A 14,539-nucleotide genomic window follows, 5' to 3' on the forward strand; every position below is an offset into this window, starting at 1 on the left:
CGTCCAGAATGCGTTGTGTACTAGGTAGTACGTACGGACACGTTTAGGCCTGGATAGATAAGCCTTGAATGTCAAGAAAAGAAAAAAGGAAAGGACGGAGCATAACAAACGATTCGGTCCTGCCGTCGTGACGTGTCTCTCACCACGTTCCGCTTGCATTTATTTGTTCTATTTTATACCAGACAGCGTAACAAAGGAAAACCGCTTTCCGAAGACAAATAAAAAAAAGAAAGAGCGAATAAGCGCCGGATCGTTTTTGAATAGGACTGAACAACCGTTAGATGCGGTACAGAAAATGTTTTGCGAAAACGCTTTTTTTTTTTTTGCCTTTCTAGTTGGTGATCGGAACGCACAAGCGTGACTTGAGAACCACTTAGCTATCGGACGCTGTCCGAAGGCTAATCGTTTTCATTGTTGGAACCGGGCACGGCTGGCCTGGAAGAAATAAGGGACTTTTAAGTGCTTGCTAGCATTTTCACGAAGAAACATTGCACAATAATGAAGCGGCTTCCAGAGCATGACTGTATTTGGGTGTTCCAAGGGCCGGGAAAGGCCTTTAGAGATGTTAGGGAGGTGGGGCCGGAGGTGGGATTCTGCAGCTGCTTGCATGCGAAGCTGATAATAGCTCAAACAGAAAACACGACATGACTCAGATGCTCGTGAGACGAAAAGAATCTTTTCCAAGGCGCAACTTATCGACTGGCAGCATTACTCTATCACTATCTCCCCCCCACCACTGCACTACTGTCGCGGTTTGTAACGTTTCGTTTTACGGATTATTTTTTGTCCCAGCATTACCTGTCGCCCCCGCCTTCGACCTCAGCTTTTACAGACCGACAGCCGTGTACTCCGTTGGTCGGCCATGAGGATTGCCAGTGCAACGGCGACATAGAGTGGACGTGAAAAGGACATCAATTCTACAGAATACTGCCTCTGGTGAAACGCCCTCCAGTCGACCGTGTTCAGCGTTGCGCGCACATAGTGTCTGAAGATGCGCTCTGCTCGCTTACTCATCATCATCAACACCAACAAAAAAACGTTTCACCATCAGCATCGACAACAACCTACTTTATCGTCAGTCCGCTATAGGACGAACGTCTCTCAGTCTGATCCCTACGGACTCCAGGTAGCGTTTTATTCATCGTTCTAGACAACGGTGAAAATCTTTTCATCGCAAAAATCACAGGTCTTGTCACGCCTGCTGTCTGGTTATGGCTAAACCGAAGCAAGTCTGTTTTGGCGAAGTAAAAGAGTGAAGCTGATTACAACAAGCTAAGACTCAATTGCATGTCTTACTTTCCTTTTACGTGAAATGAGATTCGCGAGTAGTCATCGGGACAAGGACCTTTTGGGGAGCTTGCCTGCGAGTGAAATGAGTACTTCGCAGCCCTTATACTTGCCATCCATTTTCAGCTGCTATTTTGCTAGACTCACAAGAACGCTTTAAGGCGGTATATGCGCTGTACTCAACAAAATCAGAACCGAGCTATGCATACATACTTTTCATGCGGGTAACGAACAGCTCTCGCAAAGAGCTCCAGAGAGGAAATATAAAAAAAAACTAAATGTGAAGAAAGGAAGCCCAGCTGTGCCATCGTCTAGATGCTTTGAATAAATTTTCCCTTCTTCCTTAAACTACTCACTGAACATCCAACTCACCGGCGTTTTCCTTTTTTCGTGTGTGCCCATGAAAGAAAACAAACACGCATAAGACTTGCACACCCGCCATTCGGGGGTCCCCAAAAAAGGTTTTTAATCAGTCCTAGAGAGGCGGTGGGAAAGAAAAATATGAAACAGACAAAGGAAGAGAAAGGCCTTAAGGAAAGAAAAAAAAAAGACAGGGAAGGGAAGAGCTGCTTCTTGGGAGGAGCAACTGCGACTACAACTAGGCACGCTAAAGAAGCTCCCACCCCGCTTTATTCCTTCCCCCCAGCCCTCGCTCCGTCTTCCATACAAGGTTCGGCGCATTCGCGCAGCCGTTTCGTATAATGGAGAATCGAGCACGACGCCCGCTTAATTCTCTCTTTTTTTGGCCGGTCTTTTCCACGTAGTTCGCTCTCTTTGTTTCGCGGGGCTCCTCTCCTTACCCTCTTTTTACCTTCTCCCACATGCACCTCTCCTCCCTGCGTGCTTAACGACGGCGATGTCGCGGGTTCGTTAACCGCCGGCGCTTTATTCGCTTGCTCGAGCTCAACGCACTGCAGCGAGCAAGCAGCAGAAGCACCACCGCCACCGTGTTTCATTAAAACCGTACAGCAGTGCCGAGGCTATAGGTATAGAGACTACCAATCAGCGGTCATAAGCAGTGAATGTCTCTTACGTTGTGGCGATCACTGATTGCCAGATGAATGAAGCTCTGCCCAATAGGTTTGGTTTGGTTTACGGGGTTTAACGGCCCAAAGCGACTGAGGCTATGAGAGACGCCGTAGTGAAGGGCTCCGGAAATTTCGACCACCTGGGGTTCTTTAACGTGCACTGACATCGCACAGTACACGGGCCTCTAGAATTTCTCCTCCAAAGAAATTCTAGGAGGAGAAATTCTAGAGGCCCGTGTCTTGAGCGCCGACAACCCAACCAATCATGGAACCGAGTATGAAATCATCGTACCAATCGCGGGTCGCGCTTAACTTTAAGAGAAGCCCCGGAAACACGGCTCCTGAGAATTTGAATTCTCGCACAACGATTTCGTCCGTAATTGGTAAGCACGAAGTAAGCCTAGCCAATCACGTTAGGCGCCGATATCTCTACAGCTAATCGCGGGCGCAGGAATGTAGCGCAGCGTTATTGCGTTTGGAATTAAGTTCGTAAGGACAGAACGTTTTCTCGCATGATTGGTATACACGCGAGCTCTGGACCAATCGCGGCTGGCGTCGAAAAGACGATTGTCAATTACGAAGTGTTCAATCCCGAAATGCTGTTACTTGCGGATTTTCGGCGTGAATTTTCTCCACCTAGTCTCAGAGCTACGGCTGCAGCTCTGCAGCTTCAACAGTACTGCATGGTTTTTCATGTGTTGAGCCCGGGTACAGTATAGGCGTAATTCTGCTTTCTTCGCCCCCCCCCCCCCCCCCCCCCCCCCCCCCGTCGTCCTCCTCTACTTCGTTTCCCCACTGCTTTCTTTCTCTCTCATCTGTTTATTTTCCCCGCGTCTTTTCTCCACGCTCGTGCTCTTTCATAATTCATTCAGCGCGAGCCGTAATTCGCTCGTTGCTGTTGCACTGCAATACATCCACGCACGCGCCAAGGGCAGAAAACGCGAAGGCTCGGTCGGCGCCGCGCATAAGGGCGCGAAAATGCGTTCGTCAGCTGCACTAATTGCATGCAGTGCTAGGAACGCCGAGACTTCGCGCGTGGGTGTACGCACCGGCTTCCAGCGCGCGGGAAAGTAGCCTATCACTGTAACTCCTTCTTTTTACGTTTGGAATCACAAGCAGGAGAGGAGATCCTTAGCGACGCCGATCACAGGTGAGACTTGTAACGTAGACGGAAAGTATGGCGTGAAATGACGCACTGTTTTGAACAGATGCTGTTTTTGTCTGGTTGGGAAAACCAAGGCGCTGGCTGGGACAGCGCTGCACCGAATTAAGGGCGCCGGGCGAAGCTTCCTTTAGCCGCGAGAATGCGTTTTGCTTGCCAACGCGAGAGGCATATGTGTGCTCGCGAAAAACAACACTGACGCAGGAGGCGTTGACCGAGGAACGGTGAAAGTATGGTGGAGATTTAGAGCTGGAAAGTTTGTGTCTGCGTGTTTGGAAAAGAACGAGAAGCGGTGGAGGGGGTAGGGAAATGTCGGAAAACGGGGAAATGAGAATTGAGCAAGGAGTAGAAAATGCGATATGCTCGTCGCGTCGTTGTTGGCGCTGGAAAACTTTCTCCTGTGCTCCGCAGCCGTTCGTTTGACTCTTTTTTTTTTTGTCCTATACGTTCAGCTCATCTTCCATATGCATTCTCATTTCTGTTCATTCCGATGCTCCTATTAAAACTTCATCATGGTGTGTCGAGTACAGAGGTGTGTGAAAAACTGGTGTCAGCCAAACATAGATAAAAAAAAAAGTGGAATAAGAGGACGAAATTTAAAGAGAGTTCCTGATTGTGAGACCTTCAATTTCCTTTCACAGTAATTAGAAATGCAGTCGTCTTTTGTACGTTCACAGAAAGCAAGTCATCTATATTTCACGAAAAATTATTACTTCGACTGTTTTATTACTGCGACTTATAACTCCGACTGCTTACTTTATATTGCGTTCCATGCGTTCTTTGATCAGGGCCATATTATTAAAGCCTCTGTTAGCAGAAGTTTTGATGAGGTAGTGACGATGATGTGAAGGACCAGTTTATTGGCTATTGAATTTTTTAAATACTGAATGCAGCTTGAGTAGATTGACTGAATAGTGAATATTAAACATTAGTGTGCGATCGAGGCGCCCCGTGGTGAAGAGCTGAGGATTAATTTCGGAGAATAGGCTTAACTGGCGTGGGCCGACATCTGGAGTAAAGATTAGGTGAGAAAAAGTGGTAACAAAAATCGATCGGCTTTGAATGCAAAGTTAATTTTTTTTTCATTCTCATGCAAGTGAAATCCTTCATACAGAGATTAACTTAGTCCATCACTCGATAGTAGGATCATTACCATGCGCTGAAAAAACTATGCCAGCTTGGGAATTAAAAGAACGAAACGAATTAAGCGATGTGCAGTCTATATTTATTCACAGACATCTCTTCACATTTCATGCTCCGCATCAACGAAGTGCGCGATTATGTCCGACAAAAGGAGAGTGGAATGTACAGAATACAATACATTACAATGAAACGCAATACTATGCAATACAATACATTTCAAATTACAATGCAACACAATAGAATACAGCGGAATGTAATGAGAACAATACAAAGCTCCAGGCGAAGGATGTATTCATCGCTATAGCCGGGTAGTTCATCAAGTCACCGCACTGGGTCAGTCATACACATAGAGACGAGAGAAAGTGAGTGGTGAAGGTAATTAGGGCAATATCAAAGACTGCAATTGCCGTCTCAGTACAGACACACTCCCCCGTACTGTGCGGGAATGAAATGTCCTCAAAGCGAATATTGTAGAGGCTTCTACTGTGGAGTCGTTTACGGCGTCACTTAGGAATTTGTAATAATTTTGCAGCATTCAACATTTCCTTTTTTTTTTCTTTCCCCCAGTGCTCATTTTGACGCGAGATGTCGTCTAACATTGTATAATGTTGTTTCTTTTCCTCGTTCATTTTTTCGGTATTGTGTGCTGAGTTGCGTGTGCCACAAGGAGGTTTCCTTTTTGTCAAAGTGTATTTTACACCCACTCCTGCTTAAGGCTTTGCAATAAAGCCAGCAGTCTTCTGTAAATAAATAAATAAAACACCTTAGTACACCCAGAGTCAGCTGGTTAACACGTCTTTTTTTTCTTCTTCATAGCCTAACCTATACTAACAGAACTAAACCTAATCTGGCAGAACGCTGTCTAACATAACCTAGCCTAACTTAACTTAACCTAACCTAGCCTTTCGCAACCTACTCGTCTCAAAGAGCTGAACAACGTAGGCTTCACCGAACAATATAGGCGAAGCATTACTAAGGAACAGATGATTATTTCTGCTATAACACGGCGTTATACTTCGTCAGTTCCGTAAAAGCAAAAAAATCAAATGAAATGCACCTACCAGTTCAAATAGCAGCCGTATAGGTAAATTTTGCCATGCGGAAGCTTGTTTTTCTATACGCTTATAAATAGCGCAGTGTAAAGAGAAGGCTTCTACTGTAAACTTCAACTTATAGCTGTGCGTCGCTATAAACTGCTACCAACTGCGACTGTCACGGGGGGTCCCGTGACAGTCGCTTGACTTTGGGACCCTCGCCTGTATACTGAATTTTTGTAACCGATTTGTACACAATAAATTTTTATCTTATCTTAAAAAAAATATAGTTACCTTTATTTAGACAGCCTCTCAAACTCCTTCGAGGCCTCCTGTCGATTAACGTGCGAATAGCGTTTGTGTTGGACGTCTTTACAAGCGCTAACGTGACCTTGACTTGGCAATTTTTTTCATCACTTCCAAGCCGGCCTCAGCGAATAGCGCTTGCGCAAAAGTCAGGTGATTAGTGGTCCTTCTGTCGTCATGGGGCTTAACACGAACGTGCTTGGCGTTGAAAAGGTGCTTCAATCGATCGAAATTGAGCCCACGCTCGTAGATTACTATGGAGGAACGGCGCGTTGCCTTATTTGCCGGTCGTTTAAGCAAGTATACATGTGCCGGTGAATTTTAAGTAGATTTTAAGGGCTTGTAAATGTGTGCTTCGGTAGATCTTTTACCCCGAACCCTGAATTGGGCTAGCTGTATACTGCAGCTGAAAGCACACAGGCAAAATATTTTGTTTGGTTCATAGGCGTGGCTCATACTTCATTCCAGCCTGACTGTACACTACTCTCCCAGCAGGTACTCCAACTGAAGCAGGCACTGTCTTGAGGAAAACGCTGCACATATGTTTTAGAAGGGTGCGTGAAACAGTGTGCAGCTACTAACATTGTCTACTTCGCTGTTCCTACATCTATATTTCTGTTAATATTGAACTATTAATATCTGAGACCTGATATTCAACTGAACGATCAATCTGTCTCCCGCTAGGAATGCACAAGCATCACGTCCATGGCTAGTTCACAGTCCTTCACTACTGTTTTGGTTTCACTTCTTCAGTTATGGTACTAATAACTGCCAATTTTAGTACAAGGATATATGAGAGCAAATTTTGGGCTCAATATGGTTAATAAGCCTTCCCCTCTGTACAGGGATGTTGTTGGTCTTGCACATCTTTACCAGTGTCTTAATTTTGCTTTATGCAAGCCTTGCCTGCCTATTGTATCCTATGTCCTCCTATGCTATCTTCCTTCCTCCTGGCCCTTTCTTCGCCCATTTCTTCTGTTTCCTTTGCACTGGCTATTGGCCAGGTGCCTCCTGTGAAAATGACAGCCAGCACTAGGTCCCATCCTTTATTATTATTAAATCTTCACTGCTACTACAATGCTGATAGTATTATATCAGTATTTTTGTGACAATAATGTGTAAGGTAGTCGAACTACTTTCAAAATATGAACCAACTAGCCCAAATCAAAGTACTTCTTAAGGTAGTCAGCTAAGCCAATGGTAGCTGTGTTGAATTTCACGCATATCTTGAATGCGATATAATAATATATTTACTATTATAGTACCCTCAATTTCAGTTCAGACATTTGGCCGAAGATACTTTCTGCTTTTTTTCCTGTTTAGTCCACTCAAACTAAAACTTTGCTTTTTGCGTTGCAGGCAGAATCTGCAATGAGTGCCGCTCTGTTTTATGAGCAGGAAGCAGTATTTATGGGTCAATGACCGTTTCTTGGAGACGACAAGCCTGTTTTTGACTTATTATGTACTGAGCCTTCAGCGTGAAGAGGCAAATGTCATGACTTGGACTTCGGCAGAGGTGAGACATCACACCCAGCCTCGTTTTTTCTGCTACGTGCTTAATGGACTAGCAAACCTTCATTGAGTACTTCTTTCACCTTTTTTTCAGTGCTTCGGCATGGTGAATAGATATGTTATTTCGGCTATAACATGTCATAATGATATATGGGCACATCATAAAGGTGTATTAATTGCTGCACTTATACTCTTTTGCATGTTCCTCTTTTAATGCTTTTTCAACCTTGGTTTGTCAAAAAACGCACACAAGAACAAGAAAGAACTAGGACTTTCCTTATTTTACACACGTTTTCTGGCTTCAGCGAGTTAATGTCAAATAGCCCAGTTCAACACAATAGTTCTTTCAGTTAAGCACAGCTGTATCTATATTAACGATTTTATGCAGGGACAAAAAGGCATTTTGCATTTATATTCTGCACCTCCTCAGTACCACAGACAATATGGAAAAATAATTTGATTTTTTTTTATTTTATCCTACAAGACGTCATATAGAAAGCAAAGCTATGAAAACTGAATGCAAAACGTGCATAGTTCATGTGTACTTGCAGAGGCTTGTGAACAAAGACCAAATGAATTTTTCCTTTATGCAGAATGGAAGGTTGCAAATTTTTTTGCATAGTTGGATCATGATTGGAGCATGAAGTTCCATGTTAGAAGATGGAACCTGTCATACTGTACATGGTCGTCCACTCTTAGTGCGAACACGCGAGCGCATGGCTGTGCTCTTTGAAAGGCTCTTTGGAAGGCCATCGAAACGAAGTGGCAGATGAGGCGAAACACCACATCCAGCTCCTTCCCCGGAGCCACACTGCTGCGATGAGTGGCTGTGTCGCTTGCAGTGGCCCTCTGAAAAGAGTGGTCATGTGTTTGCAGAAAGAGTGGATGACACTTTACATTTTGTGTGCTACTGCGCCGACTCTTGCATCCATCTTAAAACATTCATGCAGGTTATCTGGCTAGCCTCCTTCCTTGATACCAGATTTCTGGAAATGATACTTAACTATGTCAGCTTTATTTCGATCAGAATTTATAAGAATGTATTACCTACACCATATTTTGTGGTCACATATGACAAAATTCAAAGGGTGATTGATCATTGGTATTGTTTAGTCTAGGGCAGTAAAATGCCATGTACCTAGTGCAAAGTAAAATTGAATATGACCAGTGTAGCAAAACAAACTTCTCTTTTTTAGAGTGAAATTTTTCGACCGAAATGCTGGAGTGGCACAACATGATGAAGACATTGACAGGAGTGCACTCAAAAGTACCCATAATCAGGATGGCATGAGTACTGGAAGACAGCTCTTCAAGCAGTTGCTGAGTACCTTGAAGCTCTAATAAGAGTGCGTATCTTTGAAAATATCAGCAAAAATTGAGGAGCATCTAGATATTCTTGCATGAGATGCCACTGCGAGAGCTTGAAAATAATGATATCTCACATGGACACTTCACTGCTGAATACAGTAAGCATGGCTTGATAGCCGCGTGCCTCTGACGCATGAAAATAGCCAGGTTGCTGCACAACGTGTGGAATAGCCCTGTGTAGCACTTTCAGGCTTCGGGAAGGGGAGAATGAATGCAATGATTACTTGAAGAATTTCTAGAAAATGGCACAAACCACTCTACTAGGAAGAAATAGCTGACGCAACACACCATGTGCATGAAGGACCTTATGGAGTTGCCTGCTATGTTGCACGAGAAGAAGGTCACGCAGGATGGGTGTCAAAGACGAGCTGATTCAGGTGCCTTGTTTCTGTCCCTAGTACTCACTGCAGAACTCAATGAACAAGCAGCAAAGGTGACAGCTGAGCATGGCCAGACTCTTGCGCTTTCCTCAGCAAGCAAGCTGTAAGGGCAGTTCTGAGAAATCTTTTATGCTTTCACTCACGACATACATTGGTGCAGCACGCGGCGAGGAAAGGTACACATCCTTGATTTCTGCGACAGTGCACTCACATTCCCCAGTAACAGACCATTGAGGTATTTCGCTACATCTACAGGGCATCTCATGAGGAATGAATTCTCGGGCTTCAGAACTCATAGCGCTCTTAGCAGAAACTGTCGCAAAGTTTGTTGCCACATGGACCTTTTCGAAATAATTGCCCAGAAAGGCGAGCCTTCCTTGTGTATTTTGTGAAAAAAGACCTAAGACGTAGGTCTTTCTCCTTCTCCGCTTCTCCATGAGTGCTAAAATATTTATGAGGAAGATGTTTTGCGGAAATGGAACGGCTTTTCAAAAAGGCAAAAAAGAGTCTGTGAGGCTGTGCGAAGCAGCAGAAATAAAGAACGCTTCACAGCTGATGAAGAAGCAGTAGGACTCATGTCTCAGGCCTTTTTTCGCATTAGACATATGAGGAGACTTCATCTTTTTGGGTAATTTCGAAAAGGTTCACATGGCAACGGCCTTCTTTTAAATTTCTGCAAAGAGCCCGTTCTGAAAGCTTGAAAATACGTTCTTTGTATGGCGTACTGCAGACTTATCGGAATACCTCAGTGAGCAGTAACCAGTATCTATGACTGACCAAATCTTTAGAGGAAACCCCCAAGGTAGAGTAGAATTGTAATAAGGGGGTAATTACTCATTGACGTCCACCCGAGCGGCGCAGCCATACGGCTACAAAGGAAAGCTATACAGTTTTCTCAGAAACTTCGTAGTTAAAGAAAAATTCGTCCTGGTTCGGGGTCCTCATATGACTCACAGTCCTCATATGACTGTGTTTTCGTTTGAAATCAGGGATCTGTACATTTTCTTGCACACGCTGAGATAATGGAAGCTTTGAGCGAAAGCATAAGATTTGGGGGAAGTGCACTTTCACATTGCTTGTGGGCAAGTTTTCGGCCATACTAAGATGTTGCCATTGTTCCTTGCTCACTAAGATTTGCAGCGAGTACTATGGAGAGCAAGAAGCCATGTGCATTGAATTGTTTTTGGCACCAATCCTGATCTACATTAATTTCTGCAGCTCAGGGCATTCATGCACACAGTGATGTCCGGGTAAGCGCGTTGTGCCTGCTTCTTCCTGCGCCTGTGGTTTTTACTTTCTTTTCTCTAATGAAAAATGAATTTTGGTCAATCAAACGTAATGGTTTGGTTCTCAATAAATTGTTTTTGCAAGCTTCTACAAAAGCCAGTTGGTCAATAGTGGATAGTTTGAATGAATTTGCGAAATTTATTTGCTAAGTTAGGTCTTTTTTATGCTTTTCAGATGAATATTGTGGGTTTCTACGTGGACACAGGCCACCACCCACCGCGGGTTCGAGCTTCGCGCGAGCCAAGGGCCCCGATCAGCCGTCACCACACACCACTGGGACACCGATGCAGCGCACTCAACCTCCGCTGGGAGGAGAGCGATTCGCCGCAAAGAAATAGGCCTCCAAGTTCACAAAGGAGACGTTTATTCACATCGTCCTCCAGCTGATACACACACACTCAATAGTCACCCCGTCCCGGGGGCGCGCGAGGAGCAAGGCTCCGCTGCGCGCACGAAGCGACTCGAGTAATGCGCACCGCTAGCACGCCGCTGCAGGAGAATGTCCCCGCGGCAGTGCTGTGATCTCTCTCTCGTGTCGACCGTTGGGCCGGTTGCGAGAGAGAGTGGGCATTCAACGCAAGGTACGCCTGTCAGAGGTCGCTGGACCCCGCTGGACAGGCTCGAGCCGCTGCAGGTCAGAGGACACGTGCGGGCGAGCTCGAGTAAGCACTGGTCCGAACGGCAAAGGCCGGCACGGACAAACAGTAACGTACGCACCTTACGCTGTCTCGGAGGGATCTCTCTCTCTGGGCCCCGCTCGGACGGTCGCGGGATGCGCGGCCGCCAAACGGGTCCCGGATTCCCGCCAAAAGGCGCCAATGGCAAAGGCCCTTGGGGAGCCGGGGCGGAGCTGTGGCTAAATGACAGTGATTAGTCACCCAGCCGCCTCTCCACCGCCTGAGGCGGGAGCAAGGGAAAGAGGAGAAACGACGCGGTAGGCCGGCACAGCCGCGCAAAGGCGACGGCGGAAAGCCAGATTCCCACAATATGACAGCAATGTGCCGACGTACAATGTGCAATTTGTCATGAAAATAAAACGTATGTACCTGTACTCATCCAAACACTCCTCTTTCAGAATCGTCTTTTCTTGAGCTAGTTGGTTTTTCGGGCTGTAGGTGTTAGCAGCGCACCCGAAACAAGGACGGATAGAAAAACCAGACAGAAAAGACAGAAAAGGGAACGAAACACAGCGCTGACTTTCAACAGAGAAGCTTTATTGGATAAATAAGCGACTTTTATACAAAGAATTTTTAACATGTGGCTCAGAAGATGTCAAAACGTCCTACTACATGTGCCATCCAAAATCACTGATACTCTAGATAAACCCTCTGATACTCTAGATAAACCGAGGGTTTATCTCGAGTATCAGTGATTTTGGATGGCACATGTAGTAGGACGTTTTTATATCTTCGAGTCACACGCTAAAAATTCTTTGTATAAAAGTCGCTTATTTTTCCAATAAAGCTCAGTTGAAAGTCAGCGCTGTGTTTCGTTCCCTTTTCTGTCCGTCCTTGTTTCGTGTGCGCTGCTAACACCTACAACTCTTCTTTCACTCTAAGCCACATCCTTTCTATGTATACAACAAACAACATGCATAGAGGAAGAACTTGTATGTAATAGTACTTCATTTTTTTACTACCTGGCCTGCTATTGTGCATGCTTGAACCTGAGTCAAGACGCGTTGATCAGTCACACAAATTAAGAATCTGGATGCAGCTGGCAGCTTATATTCAACATGGCACTCCACGTCATAATTCTGGCCGCCACATGGATCCAGTATGACTGCAGAGGGCCAGCCAGTATGGTCTTCTGGGACCACGCACTGCTGCCGTAACGTTTTGTCCAAGCCATTGGCGACAAGCCGCATCACTTGAGTACACGAAGAAGGGTCTGAGAGAGGTTAAACTTAAGAATACGTAAACCATTTTTTACGGTTGGCTTACGTACTAAACTGCACGCAATTTACGCGATTAAGAGCACTGAGTCCCTCCTAAGGACTTGCCGTGTTTCTCAAAGTGTCCATTTTATGAATTACGGAAAGTGGTCGGCAACGCAAATTTGAGCAAATTTTTTTACAGTGATAACGCTACTCCAGGAAAAGCAGCGTGTTCCTTGAATTTCTGGCCATTCCCACATTACGCTGGAAACGAACTCGTGTTCCCATTTGAATTTTTCAGCCCTTTGGCTAAAAAAAACGTTAAATTAAGATGAAAAAAAGAGCCCACTTAGCAGTAAGGACTGCACCGGTGAGGAGATGCAAGAAAAAAATAGAAATATATGGTAGTTCTTAGCAAAAACGGACAAATTTTCCGTAAATAAATGCGCGCTTCTTAAGCCTACTTGAGAGAGTTCCGTGAACTCAAACCTCACGCGTTATCATTAATCTTCATCGTGACGCAGAGATGGCACATGCGGGATCAGAGGCGATATAAATGAACACAATTAAACACTTGGCGCGAACGCGGTCCGCGTGCGCTGTTCGCAAACCCGCAGCGTGGCAACAGCGGCGGCATCATATTTCATACGCGCTTTCTTGCGTGCCCTGGGCTGTTAAAACCTGCCTCCTAATTGTTCGTGAGAGCAGCGGCCTACCGCTTTCTTCGGTCGGCTGTTTTGCATGTTTAATTTTTTTTTGCGTGTTTGTTATCCTCAGTCCAGATAAACGCGGGTAACGAGGCGTGAATTAACGCTTCCCTGGATCGTACTCTGCCTAACATTCGCACGGGTTCGTCTCCCCTTAAGTATACACGCAACATACGGACAGAACAGGTGGAAAGGCGTGCAAAGCAAATGCGCTCAAGCAAGTAGCAGGCTAGGCGAACTTTGCTGTCAGGTGCATTCGGACTATTAGTAGGGGCAGCCTAACACCTGTCACTGCTTCCTGCTTGATGATCTTTGAGTGTATGCCTCGAGAGTCCAAATTTGTCATTTTACAGCTGCTAGGCGAGCCAAGGAACGGCAATTTTACTTCCCATGTGTGTGCGAATACTCATCATCACTGCATGTTCTTCAGCAGTCAGATCTAATAAGCACGCGACGCTCTAAACGTACATCAACGGCTTTCTTATAACACTTCGCTTCATTGTTATATTTAGGAATGTGCGCATGTCAAATTTCTCGAATAGTAATCAAGCACAGAGGGTTTGCTTCTATATCGAACCGAATTGCAATTAGTGGAGCTCAAATGCATTTATACGGAATATAGTTTTGATATTCACATGCTGGAATATTAGACTTTTTTGCAGAGTGAACAGTGGGCCTTAAGGCTGAAAGCATGGTTCTTGTTCTACTCAGTAATATCCCTGATGGAAACATAATCCTTACTTTAGAGAACACGGCTACCTTTTCATAACCACGAAATGATGACTGACCGGGGAAACAATTTTCTAATTCATCCTCAGAAAAAAAAAAAAAAAAGGCATGGTTTTCGGTTTGGTTTACTGGTTTGGTTTACTGGGGTTTAACTTCCCAAAGCAACTCAGGCTATGAGGGACGCCGTAGTGAAGGGCTCCGGAAATTTCGACCACCTGGGGTTCTTTAACGTGCACTGATATCACACAGCACGCGGGCCTCTAAAATTTCGCCTTAATCGAAATTCAGCCGCCAACGCCGGAATCGAACCAGCATGGTTATCGTTCTAATCGGCAAGATCACTGATGGAAACGTTATCCTTATTTTAGAGAATACGGCTACTTTTTGATAATCGCAGCATGATCACTGGCTGGAGAAACAATTTTCGAACTCATCCTCAAGGAAAAAAAAAAAGCTTCAGAAGTCACTTTCTGCCAGGTAAAGCATTGTGTCGAGTGCTAAATATCATTGCGATGCATAATCTCCATGGAACGCTTCTGCGTTTCGACATTCTAAAAACAAACAAAAATCCTCCTTTCTTACTGCCGTTGTGGAGGAGATTAGGCCTGTGTACAGCAGAAATCAACCGTTGCGAAACACCCCAACGCGCCAACTCCATGCCGCCCCCTCGGCGCGCGTTGTGCAACAGCTCGGAAATTACAAAATTCTATTTCGGCGCTG

The sequence above is a fragment of the Amblyomma mixtum genome, chromosome 7 (assembly GCF_055824585.1).
Source record: "Amblyomma mixtum isolate Tamu chromosome 7, ASM5582458v1, whole genome shotgun sequence".
Lineage (NCBI taxonomy): Eukaryota > Metazoa > Arthropoda > Arachnida > Ixodida > Ixodidae > Amblyomma > Amblyomma mixtum.